The 19,977-nt window shown below is 44.1% G+C and overlaps 1 protein-coding gene across 1 annotated transcript in view; it reads right to left on the reverse strand.

The window, feature by feature from the left end:
• The window catches only part of LOC139380297 (ly6/PLAUR domain-containing protein 6B-like), a 34,291-nt gene extending 15,122 nt beyond the window's left edge, over positions 1–19,169 (reverse strand). Inside the window, exon 1 of the mRNA XM_071122881.1 lies at positions 19,141–19,169. The gene's annotated coding sequence lies outside the window, so the exon portion shown is untranslated. The remainder of the gene's footprint in view (positions 1–19,140) is intronic.
• Between the last annotated feature and the right edge of the window lie 808 nt (positions 19,170–19,977).

The following is a 19,977-nucleotide window of genomic DNA, read 5'->3' on the forward strand; positions in this document are numbered from 1 at the left end:
AGAGTGCCTGGATACAGCCCGTAGCCGTGGTATAATGGCCATATACCACAAACCCCTGAGGTGCCTTATTGCTATTATAAACTGGTTACTAACTTATTTAGAGCTGTAAAAATAAATGTTTTGTCATGCCCATGGTATACGGTCTGATATACCACGGATGTCAGCCAATCATCATTCAGGGCTTGAACCACCCAGTTTATAATTAAGCAATAAGGCACCTCAGGGGGTGTGGTATATGGCCAATATACCACGGCCAAGTGCTGTTCTTATGCATGACAACGCAGAGTGCCTGGATACAGCCCTTAGCCGTGGTATATTGACCATATACCACAAACCCCCAAGGTGCCTTATTGCTATTATAAACTGGTTACCAACGAAATTAGTACTTGTTGTCATACCCGTGGTATATGGTCTAATATACCACGGCTTCCAGCCAATCAGCATTCAGGGCTCGAACCACTCGGTTTATAGTCGGTAGTTTCCTGTCCTACATGGTGAACTACATTGTTTTACAATGACAACAAAAACATGGCGGGAGATGAAAAGACTGGGGGAATCACCTTGGTACTAAATTTGTGCGAGTCCATTCATTTAACCTAGAAAATGGCTTATTGGCGTGCCAGAGACAGCCCTCTCATTAAACACAGCCCCAGGGGGAACAGGTCGACGGTACAGTCTCAAACCAACACTTAAAGCTACCTTGCCTTCCCCCTGGCCATTTCAGGTGGGTATACAGTGATACAGTGGAGGACATGAGGTGATGTATTGAGGTAATAAATTGACGAGGGTAATGTGTGGTTGTTATCTGACCTCGTCCTTTCATGCCTCAGTGAGAGGCGAGGGGTGGAGCAGAGCAAAGGGGAGGATCCTGATTGTTTGCCCCTTGGATATAGGTTTGTTTTTCCTGCATGCTGAATCTTGGGTCATGCTGGTTCTGAAGGACGTTCCAGAAAAAGAGCGGGAAAGAAAACACCCTTCTACTGTTAAGTGATTCATTCCGGTTGCATCATGTTAAAGATGATGTCACGTTCTAGACAAGAGCCAAACATGGCAGCTTCTAGTTGCGCTGTCGACAGTGCAGAAACTCCATCTTATGTGGAATATATTGGCAATGGAATAATTTGTGTAGCTCTCAAAGACATTCTAAATGGGGATATTGAAGACAGAAACGCAACATTGTTGCATTTGAATAAATTGTCTTGCATTAGCCTAATAAACGTCTAGCAGTCTCATTCAATGGGCAAAGATTAGGAAATGGTTTGAAGACGCATAAAGCAAATCTGACTATGACCGAGGGTGAATTTAATTCACTTATCCCTCAAAGTGAAGTGAGAAGAGAGATACTTTTCAGGAGGAGGAGCAAGGAATCAATATAAACAGGTTCATCCGTTTCAGATGCCTGACCATGCTTCAGATGCCTGACCATGCTTCAGATGCCTGACCATGCTTCAGATGCCTGACAATGCTAACAGAATGACGGTTTGTTTGTGCCATCATTCTGTCGCCAAACTTTGCATCTCGACTGTTCTTCAAGTAAAGGTTCTTCAGTGGAAATTGTTAAAAGTAGTCCTTGCGCATAGAGTTTAACTTTGCAATCATTGATTTTTGTTTGACATACATTTTAAAGTGAGTCTTAGCATCACTGTGGAATTACCCATCTAACATTTCATTATTTTCTCTGAAATAGTCAGTCAACTTGTCCTTCGTTTTCAACTGGAGAAATGTCTAAAGTAACTGCCATGCTTTAGGATTCCGGCGCCGACAGAGATGGCCGCCTCACTTCGCGTTCCTAGGAAACTATGCAGTTTTTTGTTTTTTTACGTGTTATTTCTTACATTAGTACCCCAGGTCATCTTAGGTTTCATCACATACAGTCGAGAAGAACTACTGAATATAAGATCAGCGTCAACTCACCATCAGTACGACCAAGAATACGCTTTTCGCGACGCGGATCCTGTGCTCTGCCTTACAAACAGGACAACGGAGTGGATCCCATGCAGCGACCCAAAAAAACGACTCCGAAAAAGAGGGAAACGAGGCGGTCTTCTGGTCAGACTCCGGAGACGGGCACATCGTGCACCATTCCCTAGCATTCTTCTTGCCAATGTCCAGTCTCTTGACAACAAGGTTGATGAAATCCGAGCAAGGGTAGCATTCCAGAGGGACATCAGAGACTGTAACGTTCTTTGCTTCACGGAAACGTGGCTTACTGGAGAGACGCTATCCGAAGCGGTGCAGCCAACAGGTTTCTCCACGCATCGCGCAGACAGGAAAAAACATCTTTCTGGTAAAAAGAGGGGCGGGGGCGTATGCCTTATGACTAACGTGACATGGTGTGATGAAAGAAACATACAGGAACTCAAATCCTTCTGTTCACCTGATTTAGAATTCCTCACAATCAAATGTAGACCGCATTATCTACCAAGAGAATTCTCTTCGATTATAATCACAGCCGTATATATCCCCCCCCAATCAGACACATCGTTGGCTCTGAATGAACTTTATTTGACTCTTTGCAAACTGGAAACCATTTATCCGGAGGCTGCATTCATTGTAGCTGGGGATTTTAACAAGGCTAATCTGAAAACAAGACTCCCCAAATTTTATCAGCATATCGATTGCGCAACCAGGGGTGGAAAGACCTTGGATCATTGTTACTCTAACTTCCGCGACGCATATAAGGCCTTGCCCCGCCCCCCTTTCGGAAAAGCTGACCACGACTCCATTTTGTTGATCCCTGCCTACAGACAGAAACTAAAACAAGAGGCTCCCACGCTGAGGTCTGTCCAACGCTGGTCCGACCAAGCTGACTCCACACTCCAAGACTGCTTCCATCACGTGGACTGGGACATGTTTCGTATTGCATCAGACAACAACATTGACGAATACGCTGATTCGGTGTGCGAGTTCATTAGAACGTGCGTTGAAGATGTCATTCCCATAGCAACGATTAAAACATTCCCTAACCAGAAACCGTGGATTGATGGCAGCATTCGTGTGAAACTGAAAGCGCGAACCACTGCTTTTAATCAGGGCAAGGTGTCTGGTAACATGACCGAATACAAACAGTGCAGCTATTCCCTCCGCAAGGCTATCAAACAAGCTAAGCGTCAGTACAGAGACAAAGTAGAATCTCAATTCAACGGCTCAGACACAAGAGGCATGTGGCAGGGTCTACAGTCAATCACGGACTACAGGAAGAAATCCAGCCCAGTCACGGACCAGGATGTCCTGCTCCCAGGCAGACTAAATAACTTTTTTGCCCGCTTTGAGGACAATACAGTGCCACTGACACGGCCTGCAACGAAAACTTGCGGTCTCTCCTTCACTGCAGCCGAGGTGAGTAAGACATTTAAACGTGTTAACCCTCGCAAGGCTGCAGGCCCAGACGGCATCCCCAGCCGCGCCCTCAGAGCATGCGCAGACCAGCTGGCCGGTGTGTTTACGGACATATTCAATCAATCCCTATACCAGTCTGCTGTTCCCACATGCTTCAAGAGGGCCACCATTGTTCCTGTTCCCAAGAAAGCTAAGGTAACTGAGCTAAACGACTACCGCCCCGTAGCGCTCACTTCCGTCATCATAAAGTGCTTTGAGAGACTAGTCAAGGACCATATCACCTCCACCCTACCTGACACCCTAGACCCACTCCAATTTGCTTACCGCCCAAATAGGTCCACAGACGATGCAATCTCAACCACACTGCACACTGCCCTAACCCATCTGGACAAGAGGAATACCTATGTGAGAATGCTGTTCATTGACTACAGCTCGGCATTCAACACCATAGTACCCTCCAAGCTCGTCATCAAGCTCGAGACCCTGGGTCTCGACCCCGCCCTGTGCAACTGGGTACTGGACTTCCTGACGGGCCGCCCCCAGGTGGTGAGGGTAGGCAACAACATCTCCTCCCCGCTGATCCTCAACACTGGGGCCCCACAAGGGTGCGTTCTGAGCCCTCTCCTGTACTCCCTGTTCACCCACGACTGCGTGGCCACGCACGCCTCCAACTCAATCATCAAGTTTGCGGACGACACAACAGTGGTAGGCTTGATTACCAACAACGACGAGACGGCCTACAGGGAGGAGGTGAGGGCCCTCGGAGTGTGGTGTCAGGAAAATAACCTCACACTCAACGTCAACAAAACTAAGGAGATGATTGTGGACTTCAGGAAACATCAGAGGGAACACCCCCCTATCCACATCGATGGAACAGTAGTGGAGAGGGTAGCAAGTTTTAAGTTCCTCGGCATACACATCACAGACAAACTGAATTGGTCCACTCACACAGACAGCATTGTGAAGAAGGCGCAGCAGCGCCTCTTCAACCTCAGGAGGCTGAAGAAATTCGGCTTTTCACCAAAAGCACTCACAAACTTCTACAGATGCACAATCGAGAGCATCCTGGCGGGCTGTATCACCGCCTGGTACGGCAACTGCTCCGCCCTCAACCGTAAGGCTCTCCAGAGGGTAGTGAGGTCTGCACAACGCATCACCGGGGGCAAACTACCTGCCCTCCAGGACACCTACACCACCCGATGTCACAGGAAGGCCATAAAGATCATCAAGGACATCAACCACCCGAGCCACTGCCTGTTCACCCCGCTATCATCCAGAAGGCGAGGTCAGTACAGGTGCATCAAAGCTGGGACCGAGAGACTGAAAAACAGCTTCTATCTCAAGGCTATCAGACTGTTAAACAGCCACCACTAACATTGAGTGGCTGCTGCCAACACACTGACACTGACTCAACTCCAGCCACTTTAATAATGGGAATTGATGGGAAATGATGTAAATATATCACTAGCCACTTTAAACAATGCTACCTTATATAATGTTACTTACCCTACATTATTCATCTCATAGGCATACGTATATACTGTACTCTATATCATCGACTGTATCCTTATGTAATACATGTATCACTAGCCACTTTAACTATGCCACTTTGTTTACATACTCATCTCATATGTATATACTGTACTCGATACAATCTACTGTATCTGCCTATGCTGCTCTGTACCATCACTCATTCATATATCCTTATGTACATATTCTTTATCCCCTCACACTGTGTACAAGACAGTAGTTTTGGAATTGTTAGTTAGATTACTTGTTGGTTATTACTGCATTGTCGGAACTAGAAGCACAAGCATTTCGCTACACTCGCATTAACATCTGCTAACCATGTGTATGTGACAAATAAAATTTGATTTGATTTGATTTGATTTGGATTACTTGAGTAATGTGTATCCCAGCCTAGCTGATTGTCAAACAGCCCAGAGTTGACCAAAATCCAGTACACACAACACTAATCTGCACACTCCGAATCCAGGAAACACACCACTAATCAGCACACTCCAAATCCAGGAAACACACCACTAATCTGCACACTCAGAATCCAGGAAACACACCACTAATCTGCACACTCAGAATCCAGGAAACACACCACTAATCTGCACACTCAGAATCCAGGAAACACACCACTAATCTGCACACTCAGAATCCAGGAAACACACCACTAATCTGCACACTCCGAATCCAGGAAACACACCACTAATCAGCACACTCCGAATCCAGGAAACACACCACTAATCTGCACACTTCGAATCCAGGAAACACACCACTAATCTGCACACTCCAAATCCAGGAAACACACCACTAATCTGCACACTCCAAATCCAGGAAACACACCACTAATCTGCATACTAAGAAAAACAAACATTTGCCTAGTAGCCAAATTAAAGCTTGTCAAATAGAGTTTATAGAGCTCGTTTAAGAAGGGAAATTTACTGAAAATATTTCATCATTGTAGACTCTTACAGTACCCTGATGTCTAGATTAAATACAACTTTAAACATTTGTGCCATTTGCTCCACGACATCAAGGCATCACGACACCATCATCACCTTTACTCTCCTTCTCAAGACAGCGCTTCCTCCAGAGAACTGTCCTTTGTCATTATACAGGTGTGAGAGAGACTAGACTGGGTCATTACACAGGGGCGAGAGACCAGGGTCAGTTTAATTGACCATCTGATTCTGCCCCTCTGCATCCCCTTACAGCTTCTTAACCCCCCCCGCCACCGCTCCTACCCTACTCCTCAGGTTCCAGCCCGTTAGGTCCAGGAGAAGGGAGATACAAAGACAGTCCTTGTTTTGGAGTATCACCCTACTCTGCCAGGAAATTGAAAACGCTTTTGCCGTTGAGCCAGCAGAATGGAGAGGACATGGTCCTAGAAAATCACCTGAGCCATCTCAGGTATCGTTGTGATGTCCACTAATATCCAAGATGGCGTAGCAGTCAGACGTCTTTGTCCTGGTCTTGTCCCCGTGTATATATATTTTGTATATACATTTCTTCGCATGTCTTTTTAAAACTCCTGCAACCTGCCTCACCCAATGTGGTACGGATCTGCTATTTTCAAAAGTATTTTTCTTTACTTTCGAACCGGATTCCCCCAACACAAGCTAGCCAGCTAACTAGCTACTAGCTAGTAGTCAGCTAACCACTGCTAGCGGTCATCAGCTAACCTCTAGCTCGGAAATCTCTCGCCAGTTTGCACAACGCGATTCGAACCAGAGCATACCGGACTTATTTTCTCTCCATAACCCTGGATTCCTACCTCAAGCTCTGAACCTTTTCACCTGGATCATTGCAGCTAGCTAGCTGCAATCCAAGTTGCTACTCCTGGCTAACGTCTCTGTCCTGAAGCAAGCACCAATTAGCCTGGAGCTAGCCCATGCTAGGCCCATCTCCCTCTGAAGAGGTCCATCTGCCACTCCTTTGGGCTACAATACCAATTTTGGACCCCTTTTACTTCACAAAGCTCTGCTAATCCATCACGACTGGACTACCAACGTAATCTGCCCGAGGGTTATTTTTGCAACAGGCCCCTCCGTCGCGACGTCCCCTGAATGCCCATCTGCTAGCCTGCTAGCTGCGGCCCGCTAGCTGTCTAGAGCATATCGGATTGTTTGCTGAACAGGTCCATCGGCCAACTTCTTGGGCCACTATATTGCCTATTGGACTAGGCACCTTTACTACACAGAACCCTACTAATCCATCATGGCTGGTCTGCCGACAGAACCGCACAAGGAGGCTCTGCACGAGGAGGCTACAACAGACTTCTTCCATCGCGATGTACCTTTAAGGCCCTTCTGCTAGCTTGCTAGCCCCGGCCCGCTAGCTGTCTGAATCGCTGTGTCTCCAGCCAGCTTAACTACTCACTGGACCCCTATGATCACTTGGCTACGCATGCTTCTCCCTAATGTCAATATGCCTTGTCCATTGCTGTTCTGGTTAGTGATTATTGTCTTATTTCACTGTAGAGCCACTAGCCCTGATCAATATCCCTTAGCTAACCCTTCAGTCCCCCCCCCCCCACACATGCGGTGACATCACCTGGTTTAAATTATGTTTCTAGAGACAATATCTCTCTCATCGTCACTCTATGCCTAGGTTTACCTCCATTGTATTCACATCCTACCATACCTTTGTCTGTACATTATGCCTTGAATCTATTATATCGTGCCCAGAAACCTGCTCCTTTTACCCTCTGTTCCGAACGTACTAGACAACCAGTTCTTATAGCCTTTAGCCGTACCCTTATCCTACTCCTCCTCGGTTCCTCTGGTGATGTAGACGTTAATCCAGGCCCAGCAGTGCCTAGCTTCACTCCCATTCCCCAGGCGCTCTCATTTCTTGACTTCTGTAACCGTAAAAGCCATGGTTTCATCCATGTTAACATTAGAAGCCTCCTCCCCAAGTTTGTTTAATTCACTGCCAACCCAGATGTCCTGTCTGAATCCTGGCTTAGGAAGACCACCAAAAACCCTGAAATGTCCATCCCTAACTATAATAATTTCTGACAAGATAGAACTGCCAAAGGGGGCGGAGTGGCAATCTACTGCAGAGATAGCCTGCAGAGTTCTGTCATACTATCCAGGTCTGTGCCCAAACATTTCAAAATAGTCTCTCACCGTTGCCGCTTGCTATAGACCACCCTCTGCCCCCAGCTGTGTCCTGGACACCATATGTGAAATGATTTCCCCCCCATCTATCTTCAGAGTTGGTGCTGCTAGGTGACCTAAAATGGAACATGCTTAACACCCCTGCCATCCTACAATCTAAGCTTGATGCCCTCAATCTCACAGAAATGATCAATGAACCTACCAGGTACAACCCCAAATCCGTAAACACGGACACCCTCATAGATATCATCCTAACCAACTTGCCCTCCAAATACACCTCTGCTGTCTTCAACCAAGATCTCAGCGATCACTGCCTCATTGCCTGCATCCGTAATGGGTCTGCGGTCAAACGACTACCCCTCATCTCTGTCAAACGCTCCCTAAAACAATTCAGCGAGCAGGCCTTTCTAATCGACCTGGCCCGGGAGGAATGACATTGACCTCATTCCATCAGTAGATGATGCCTGGTTATTCTTTAAAAGTGCTTTCCTAACTATCTTAAATAAGCATGCCCCATTCAAAAAATGTAGAACCAGGAACAGATATAGCCCTTTGTTCGCTCCAGACCTGACTGCCCTTGACCAGCACAAAAACATCATGTGGCATACTGCATTAGCATCAAATAGCCCCTGTGATATGCAACTTTTCAGGGAAGTTAGGAACCAATATACACAAGCAGTTAGGAAAGCTAAGGCTAGCTTTTTCAAACAGAAATATTCATCCTGTAGCACAAACTCAAAAAAGTTCTGAGACACTGTAAAGTCCATGGAGAATAAAAGCACCTCCTTCCAGCTGTCCACTGCACTGAGGCTAGGAAACACTGTTGCCACTGAAAAATCCACAATAATTGAGAATTTCAATAAGCATTTTTCTATGGCTGGAAATCCTTTCCACCTGGCTATCCCAACCCCGGTCAACTGCCCTGCACCACCCACAGGAACTAACCCAAGCCTCCCCTATTTCTCCTTCACCCAAATCCAGATAGCTGATGTTCTGAAAGAGCTGCAAAACCTGGACCCCTACAAATCAGCCGGGCTTGAAAATCTGGACCCTTTCTTCTTAAAATGATCCGCTGAAATTGTTGCTAGCCTGTTCAACCTCTCTTTCGTATCATCTGGAATCCCCAAAGATTGGAACGCTACCAGTCATCCCCCTCTTCAAAGGGGGAGACACTCTAGACCCAAACTGCTACAGACCTATATCTTCCTACCCTGCCTTTCTAGGGTCTTCGAAAGCCAAGTTAACAAACAGATCACCGACCATTTCGAATCCCACCGTACCTTCTCCACTATGCAATCTGGCTTCCGAGCTGGTCATGGGTGAACCTCAGCCACGCTCAAGGTCCTAAACGATATCAGAACTGCAATCGATAAGAGACAATACTGTGCAGCCGTATTCATCGACCTGGCCAAGGCTTTTGACTCTGTCAATCACCACATTCTTATGGGCAGACTCAACAGCCTTGGTTTCTCAAATGACTGTCTCGCCTGGTTCACCAACTACTTCTCTGATATAGTTCAGTGTGTCAAATCGGAGGGCCTGTTGTCCGGATCTCTGGCAGTCTCTATGGGGGTGCTACAGGGTTCAATTCTCGGGCCGACTCTCTTCTCTGTATACATCAATGATTTTGCTCTTGCTGCTGGTGATTCTCTGATCCACCTCTACGCAGACGACACCATTCTGAACACTTCTGGCCCTTCTTTGGACACGGTGCTAACTAACCTCCAGATGACCTTCAATGCCATACAACTCTCCTTCCGTGGCCTCCAACTGCTCTTAAATGCAAGTAAAACTAAATGCATGTTCTTCAACCGATCGCTGCCCGCACCTGCCTGCCCATCCAGCATCACTACTCTGGACCGTTCTGACTTAGAATATGTGTACAACTACAAATACCTAGGTGTCTGGTTAGACTGTAAACTCTCCTTCCAGACCCACATTAAGCATCTCCAATCCAAAATTAAACAAAGCATCCTACACTCATGCTGCCAAACATACTCTCATAAAACTGACTTTCCTACCGATCCTCGATTTCGGCAATGTCATTTACAAAATAGCCCCTAACACTCTACTCAACAAATTGGATGCAGTCTATCACAGTGCCATTCATTTTGTCACCAAAGCCCCATATACTACACACCACTGCGACCTGTACGCTCTTGTTGGCTGGTCCTTGCTTCATACTCGTCGCCAAACCCACTGGCTCCAGGTCATCTACAAGTCTTTGCAAGGTAAAGTCCCGCCTTATCTCAGTTTACTGGTCACCATAGCAGCACCCATCCGCAGAACGCGCTCCAGCAGGTATATCTCACTGGTCACCCCCAAAGCCAATGTACAGCTCATTTTACCTGTACATAGCCCATCTCTAAATAGCCCAGCCAACTACCTCATCCCCATACTGTATTTATGTATTTATTTAGCTCCTTTGCAGCCAAGTATCTCTACTTGCACATTTATATTCTGCACATCTATCACTCCAGTGTTTAATTGCTATATCGTAATTACCTCGCCACTATGGCCCATTTTATTGCCTTACCTCCCTTATCTTACCTCATTTGCACACACTGTATATATACTTTTTTCCTACTGTATTATTGACTGTATGTTTGTTTATTCCATGATTAACTCTGTGTTGTTGTATGTGTCAAACTGCTTTGCTTTATCTTGGCCAGGTCGCAGTTGTAAATGAGAACTTGTTCTAAACTACCCTACCTGGTTAAATAAAGGTTAAATAAAAATAAATAAAATTGTCCGTAAAGCACTCTGCAGGTGAAGCCAACTGGTACAAATGGTTGAGCGCTACTGAGCTATCAGTGATGCAGCCATTAGGGGATGTATTTGATCTGAGCATCAAATCCCTTCAACAGAAGGAATTCAGGCTCGGAACGAATGCTTCTTTCTCCTCCATTGGGGTTGGCTAGACTTTATTTAGCCAAATGTTGGCTAAATAAAGTAGCCAGCCAAACTGCCAAACTGCAAGAAGTGATCCTAATGGGTAATATACCTATAGCCCCCACAAGTGGTATGCAATACCACACCGTCTAACAGTTTTAACATAAAAAAAATGGGAGCTACTGCGAGATGTAGAAAGAATAGAGACTAATGCGCATCAGACTGTCACTGACAGAGGTTTCTAAGACTAAGTGGTGATCTGTCTATTGACCTTGGACAGTTTGATCTGACAGTGATTTCCAGGATCAGGCTTATCCATCTTAGTTTTCAAATGGACTACTACTCCACCCATCTAAAGTTTATGGTAGTGCTGGGACGATAATTAGAAAATTACGAACACGGACCATACCGCTCACTTATTATGGACACGGGCCATACCGCTCACTTATTATGAACATGGACCATATTGCTCATTATTATGGACACGGACCATACCGCTCACTTATTATGGACACGGGCCATACCGCTCACTTATTATGGACATGGACCATATCGCTCACTTATTATGGACATGGACCATATCGCTCATTATTATGGACACGGGCCATACTGTGGACATGGACCATACCGCTCACTTATTATGGACATGGAACATATCGCTCATTATTATGGACATGGACCATACAGCTCATTATTATGGACACGGACCATACAGCTCATTATTATGGACACGGACCATACAGCTCATTTATTATGGACACGGACCATACAGCTCATTATTATGGACACGGACCATACAGCTCATTATTATGGACACGGACCATACAGCTCATTATTATGGACATGGACCATACAGCTCATTATTATGGACACGGGCCATACCGCTCATTATTATGGACACGGACCATACCGCTCATTATTATGGACACGGGCCATACTGCTCATTATTATGGACACGGGCCATACTGTGGACATGGACCATACCGCTCACTATTATGGACACGGACCCTACAGCTCATTATTATGGACACGGGCCATACCGCTCATTAATATGGACACGGACAATACAGCTCATTATTATGGACACGGGCCATACCGCTCATTATTATGGACACGGACCATACCGCTCATTATTATGGACATGGACCATACAGCTCATTATTATGGACATGGACCATACAGCTCATTATTATGGACACGGACCATACAGCTCATTATTATGGACACGGACCATACAGCTCATTATTATGGACACGGACCATACAGCTCATTATTATGGACATGGACCATACAGCTCATTATTATGGACACGGGCCATACCGCTCATTATTATGGACACGGACCATACCGCTCATTATTATGGACACGGGCCATACTGCTCATTATTATGGACACGGGCCATACTGTGGACATGGACCATACCGCTCACTATTATGGACACGGACCCTACAGCTCATTATTATGGACACGGGCCATACCGCTCATTATTATGGACACGGACCATACAGCTCATTATTATGGACACGGGCCATACCGCTCATTATTATGGACACGGACCATACCGCTCATTATTATGGACACGAGCCATACTGCTCATTATTATGGACACGGACCATACCGCTCATTATTATGGACATGGACCATACAGCTCATTATTATGGACACGGGCCATACCGCTCATTATTATGGACACGGACCATACCGCTCATTATTATGGACACGGGCCATACCGCTCAGTATTATGGACACGGACCATACCGCTCACTTATCACAGGAATTTAGCTGATATAATTTCATTACGATAAGCAGCCTATACTAGAGAAATGTGAAGTTTGATATGGGTTATTGTTAAATAGGACAATTGATGGTTACAACCATAGTTGTAGTTTAAAGGGTAATTAAAAACAAACAGCACATTGTTATAAACATATCGTTCTATTTATAGTTATCGTATCAATTCAAGTAATTTATCTCAATATGGATTTTTGTCCATATTGCGCAGCTCTAGTGTGTGGTACAGTTCATGTCCAACCATTTACCAGCTACCTATGTACCACTGCCGTAATGTGTGAAACCCAGCATATAGCTGTAGTAAACAACGTAGTAAACTATAGCCTAATTATTTTTAAGAAGTACACTTCTTTGGAAAGATAACTGCCCTGTGATTCTCCCCCCAGCATAGGCAGCCTACTCTACTTCATTGAGACCACACATATACTAGGCACACTTGATCTGGCACGCCCAACTAGGAGGAGAGGTAGGCTACTTAACTTGAAACAGTGAACTCTGAGTGTGTGAATAATGCAACAAAGACGTGCTTTAATTACAATAGATAGGCCTAGGCTAACGCATACAAATAAAAAGACAACCGTTTCTCAATAATCGTCAGGACAACGAAAATATTTTCATCCCAAAGTCTGATCTGACCACCTGCTCCCAACCACAGCATGAAAGATGCCGACCGCGCCGCAATGATCTCGGTTCCCGCGGGAAAGCAGCCTTATAGACCCATGTATCCGTTTCAGTCACCCCCAAAATTGAAGCGAGAGACAACGCCAGCTATAGCCTCCTCCTTCTCAAACTGGGCAGACAGGGGTCCTGGGATGGACAGCTCGCACAGCTTCCTCACAAGGGTCAAAGCGTGACCTCGTTGAAGAGAAGATGCAGGAGCCGGTCTACGTAGCCTGTAATGTTTTTGAAAAGGAACATTTTTGTTAAATGGGTATTGAATTCATTGTATTTGTATTTACTGAGTTATGATGCTATTAATTTGTTGATGTAGTGACCTACTCATTCTACAATGTTTTTTTCTGGAGGGTTTTGAAGTACTCCATTTGAAATATGCATTACTTGGTTGTGGACTTTATTGTGAAACTTTTCAATGTTTTGTATTTTTGTGTGCCCAAAATGCTCAATTGATTTGAAATGAATAACTATGACTTACAGTATGTTGGGTCTGTCTTCACATCAGATATGAGATATATCAGATAAGTAGGTAAGTAGCTTGCTAACTAAAAGTCAGATGAAGTCAGATGAAAAGGGGTTAGTTACCAGTATCGTTCTGCCACGTTCTGCATGAGCTATTTTACAGCTTGTAAACAAAGCTATATGATGAGCACATGTGATGACGGTTTTAAGGCGTTACATATTTCAATTAGATACGATTATAAGACGCTACCATTGGTGTATAACATTTCTGCCTTAACGTACCGTTGAATAAAGCCAGACGTAATGCCTGCCTCCTGAATCCAAGTGTTTGACATGCTGAGGGGGTAACTTTATGTCTAACTTTGTTAATGTACCAACTACAGTCATTTTTCATACTTGGGTCAACCTACTATGACGTGGTTTCATCCAAATATCATCCAATTTGGATGAAAAATAGGATTTTCATTGTTCGGAATAAAGTCAGTTTTAGAGCACTGGCGGTAACAGGCCAACGTTTAATTTTAAGTGTCAGTAGATCAACTTAAGTACTTCTGTAAAACTGACCAGTCACACCGAAATATTGACTCACCCAGTCACACCAAAATATAAACTTTTCATGTGCATTGACTCACTCAGCACCTTCAGTTTCGAAGAGGAACTATTCAGTTGGGTAGAGTCTCTCTCTCTCTGGTTTAATAGGCTGTATAATTGGACCGTTCAAACCTTCAGTGACACAGAAGAGCAGGCTATTGGGCCATTGCCCCAGTCAGTCTGCCTCTACCTTCATCGACCTTGCTCCTCTGAGATCTAATCTGTAGAGATGATGAGAGATTGGATTCTATCCCGGAATACCCTTGTCCGATTAAGATTAAATGACATTTCTTCACCTGTCCCACCTGGGCCCAGGGCCAAGGTAATTGAATAGAGATGTCTGGACGTTTTATCCAGGTAGGTTGAGGATTGTAATCCCTTCTCTCCTGTGTCACCTGAGTGCAAAGCCATTGATGGTGATGGGGCTGCAACCTGGGCATTTTATTGGGCAGTGCCATGGCGGAGATTCAATCAGACAACGCCCTGCGTAGGTCTCTCCTGGGTCAGAGTTGTTGGAGCTACGCTTAACTCAACAGTCCAATGATGAACCATTTGCTTAGGCATTCATCTTTTGCCAGGACAAAACAGCTTTTGGTCACAGGTGCCAACATTAAGATCAACACATTTGGGACAGGATTGGAAATTAAGATTTGGGTGTTCTGTTTATGGCCATTAGGTCTTTCCACAACACGTGTGATTCACCATCTTGGAGACTAACCAGAGAGAGCCCACTCCCACTCTGAAAGGCAGATCCATGAGAGTTTAGTAGTGCAAAAAATTAAATAAAGCTTTGGCACTTTCTTATTCAATACTCTCGTTTTCAGACAAATCTCTCCCACTTCTCTTTCTGCTTTACCCTATCTTGCTTAAAATGTTGACTAAAGATAACCTCATGAGTTCCTACACGTTTTCCTCAGGTAGGACACAATGGGACATGTGCCAACGGTCGTAAGCCACTCTTATCAGTCATTGTAACAACCTGTTTGTCTTTGAGCCATAAATTCACCCCTGGACAGGGACCATCACCTCCCTTCATCCACTCCCTTTTGTCAACAATGACACATCTATGGGGATTATTTATTTTGACATCATGGGTTGGAAAACTACCAGTCAAATGAGAATAATGTGGAAATGTTGTATGCATTTAATATGCATTTAATTCGACTGGGGATTTCTCGAGACCCCACAGGGAGGCAGATTTCCTGAGGTAACTGTGTTTAAGTATGGGGGGGAAGCCTGAGTAGGGGTAGTCCATCAATCTCTCTCTACACACAATGACATCCTGTCCTCATCTTGTCAATGACACAAACCGGTAGGTAGGCGGCATGACAATGGCATGACACCTGTGACGGATGTGCACTGCAGCCTCAGGGCTGAGCCGTTTTACATGGCTTCATTAAGATCCTACACCTCAAAGCCCTGATGTGAACAAGATATGGGTTCTTCCTGACCCTCGATAATTATCATACGACATAATCATGTAACGTTATGTTCTGTTTCACTAAGGTTACCTCCTTTTGTCTTTATTTAACCAGGCAAGTTGGTTAAGAACAAATTCTTATTTTCATTGATGGCCTAGGAACAGTGGGTCAACTGGTCTAGGAACAGTGGGTTAACTGGTCTAGGAACAGTGGGTTAACTTAACTGCCTTGTTCAGGGGCAGAACGACATATTTTTTACCTTGTCAGCTCAGGGATTCAATCTTGCAACCTTTCGGTTACTTCGGTTCCTACTTTCGGTTACTAGTCCAATGCTCTAACCGCTACGCTGTTTATCTAAACGCCTTCTGAACAAAACTGTTTCCATCTGGTCATCCAACTTGATTCTCTTTGGCAAGATTCCATTGAGTCTTAAAGTGAAGAAAATGCTCACAAACTACTGTAAGTGAGCAGCTATTTTATATAATAGTTTATATGATATGTAGCTTTCTTTTAGTATTAATGCATGTATCTTTGCATAGTCACTTTACCCCTACCTACGTGTACAAATTACCTCGACTAACCTGTACCCCTGCACATTGACTCGGTACCGGTAAGTAAGCATTTCACTGCAAGGTCTACACCTGTTGTATTCGGCGCATGTGACAAATAAGATTTAATTTTATTTATTACAGTAGGTTTGTTTGGAGGGGGTTTCAACGGGGGGTTAAAAACTGAGAAGACTGAAAACTAATCTTTCCCTCTCCACCTTTGCCATCTCTCTGGTCATCTTACCCCACACCACCCTCCATCACTCTCTCACTCCGTCTATACATCTCTCCATCTGTCTCCTTCCCTCTCTCCATAGGGAAGAGCCGGACAGTGAACAAGCCTTGGATCCACATTGTAGTTACGGTTGATAACAGTAACTACAATGTTACTGTTATGTCATTTAGTTCATTCTGTTGTTCGTTACATCCAGACAGTCTCTTGAAAAACACAATGCCTTCTCCAAAGAAGATACTTTTTAAACAAAAACAAAAAAACATTTATATATTTTTAATACATTTCGGTATCTTTAGTATCTTGATTTGAAACCAGAGCTTCCACTTATTTACTGCTTTGCTGAAACAACAAAAAAACATGTTCAACACATCTACTGTACTTGTCAAGACTCAGATTAGGCCCACTCAGAAGGTGGTGGTATATTATATTAGATCACCAATGTCTAATTATGACATGTGTTCTTATCAGATAAACTCTTGAGTCGTAAAACAATAATTTAAAAAAACATATTCTGTTATCTAATCTATTCATAGTATTAGCATTAGGAGTAGCCTGTCTTCACAGATTGTTTATAGTTATTTATCCTGATACAAGTCACTGTCCTAATCCCTCGCCTACATGTATATATCTGTCTCATATTACTCCAGTATTCCTGCATTGTACACAAAATGTATTGTGTTTTCTTTTATTATGTATTCTTTTTATTAGATAGGCCAGTAACTGAAAGGTTTCTGGATCGAATCCCCAAGCAGACAAGGACAAAATCTGTCATTCTACCCCTGAGCAAGGCAGTTAACCCCCAACAACAACTGCTCCCCAGGCCCCAATGACGAGGATGTTGATTAAGACAGCCACCTGCACCTCTCTGATTCAGAGGGTATGGGTTAAATGCAGAAGACACATTTCAGTTGACTGCATTCAATTATACAATTTACTAGGTACCCCCCTTCCCTATTTTGATATTGATTACTGCACTGTTGGGTAGAGCTTGCAAGTTAATTATTTCACCGTACTTGTGCATGTGGCAATAAAATGTGAAACTGAAACGTGCTTCTCCTTTACCATAAACTAATAACCCAGACGTCTGATGCCGACACTCCGTTTTTTTTAACTTTAAATTGTATGTTAAACAAAAACCAATGATTGCCATGTTAAACAAACTATACAACTCTATGCACAGGGACTCATTTGAACCATTTCCACATATTTACAATGCAAAGTTTGGTAACAGAATGACGGCACAAACAGCACAAACCGTCATTCTGTTACCACACTTTGCATCTGCTCTGTTCTTCAAGTAAATGGGGGGTGGCATTGGGGATGCCAACACCTCCCCCCCCCCTACTCTTCCCACACACATAACATCAGACTAGTCTGGGAGTAGTCGGTTTTCAGCTTGTTTTAGTTGTGTGGCAGCAGTTGGTGTGTATGGGACCAAGCGGAGAAGCCTAGCAGCTGTCTGGACAAAGCTCACCAAGAGTACCCTCTAATCTAGTGAGTGCAGATGCTTCAGCAGTCCTTGGTTAGATTTAGTTTCATATCAAATATCTTTAATGACCGAACACAAACACAAATATTGGTAGCGTATGATTTCAGAGCTATATACTGTATCAGCTGTACATTTACATGAGTGACAGCTATATGTTGAGTGAGAGCAATACTCAAGACCTTACAAATAAATACACTTATAGAAACTGTCAAAAGGCAATATATTTCTGTTGGCTGTGCCTTTCTGCTTCCTGAAAGCTGTGTGGCCATGGCTTGGCCATGGGCGACAGATTGAGACAGGGGTCAGCAGTGGATCCCTGGGCAGGCAGGACACACAGAGAGAGGCCATGTGCCACTGCAACTGTCATTACTGAACATGAACTGAGAGAGAGGGAGGGGTCTGGGTGTCTGGTTGGGTGGTTTCCAGACCACTAGAAAAAAACTAAACTGATTCAAATTGTAGGCTAACTATACTAAAAACACAATATGGTATACTAAATGCATTATTCTGTCTCATACTTGCTGAATAATCAAGTTTTGTGTTGTGGTTTGGATCACATTTATGGGCAGTGAGTGACACTAAATAAACATTTCCATCTCTCCGTTCTGCCAGTAGTCCATAGCTGAGAGTACAGACACACATATGTCCGTAGTTTCTCCTATGGCTCAAGAATTGTAAACTATTGGGCATGAATGTTTCTCACACTATGTCAATGGGCCAAATTACAATGGCCTTTGTTCCATGGTTAAACATGTCTCCAACAGCTGTCTGCTGGGTGGATAACAGTTCACGACTATGGACTACAATGAATGTAGCAGTCGTTGATAAGATTTGCGCAGAGCAGGAACGTTCAATATTTGACATGGTCTACACCGCTGCTTCTGGTTCCTCACAATTGAACACTTCTGTAAACATTTCCATATCCGACGATGGTTTTTACAGTTTTCTGTAATACTGACAATAGTGCCTATATATAAACTGTAGCCTGTTCTCTATCAATCACTTATTGCGCTTCCTCCCACGTGAGCCAATGCAACACCGTGTAACTGCGCAATTGACTTACTTTTGGCAGTGTCTGTTCTGGATTCAGTTGAAAACGGAGAGGTGTCTTTATCGTCGCCTACAGCTTCGGTGGATGAACCATGTTGACTCTACCCGGTGGTTGGCAGCGCAGCGGGCGCAGTGGGACCGGGTAAGAGGCGGGAGAGCCAACCCGAGGGCGGAGCTGAAGGGCAGGTGAAGTTTTTGTCCGCCTCTCGAGGATAAGTGGATGTGTAAGCTTGCGTGGGCTAATGTCATGACTCAACTCTCCCCCGCACATGTTTGAATATGAAAATTACACCATTTCCCAAGAAAAAAATACATATTGATTAAAACAATATTCCGTTTTTTATTCTGTCTGAAACAAAGGGTTCAGTCTAGGTCCAATATTATTATGTAGGCCTATGTAAATAAGTAGCCTTGGGCTATTGTTTGCTAACAATATACTTGTTCAGTGTCATCTTTAAAAAAGCAACAACATCGTGACATCTGATATTTGAGTTTTACACCATGCAGTCATCACCTGCACAAGTTTGACCAAAAATAAGAGTTGTGGTAGCCAATAGGTACAGGACAGATACAAATGGTGATGGGCATCTATCGATTGCATGTGATGAGAAAACAAACTGCTATATACAGTTGAAGTCGGAAGTTTACATACACCTTAGCCAGATATATTTAAACTCCGTTTTTCCTGACATTTAATCCTAGTAAAAAATTCCCTGTTTTAGGTCAGTTAGGATCAACACTTTATTTTAAGAATGTGAAATGTGAGAATAATAGCAGAGAGAATGATTTATTTCAGATTTGATTTCTTTCATCACATTCCCAGTGGGTCAGAAGTTTACAAACACTCATT

This window comes from Oncorhynchus clarkii, chromosome 22, assembly GCF_045791955.1.
Source record: "Oncorhynchus clarkii lewisi isolate Uvic-CL-2024 chromosome 22, UVic_Ocla_1.0, whole genome shotgun sequence".
Taxonomy (NCBI): domain Eukaryota; kingdom Metazoa; phylum Chordata; class Actinopteri; order Salmoniformes; family Salmonidae; genus Oncorhynchus; species Oncorhynchus clarkii.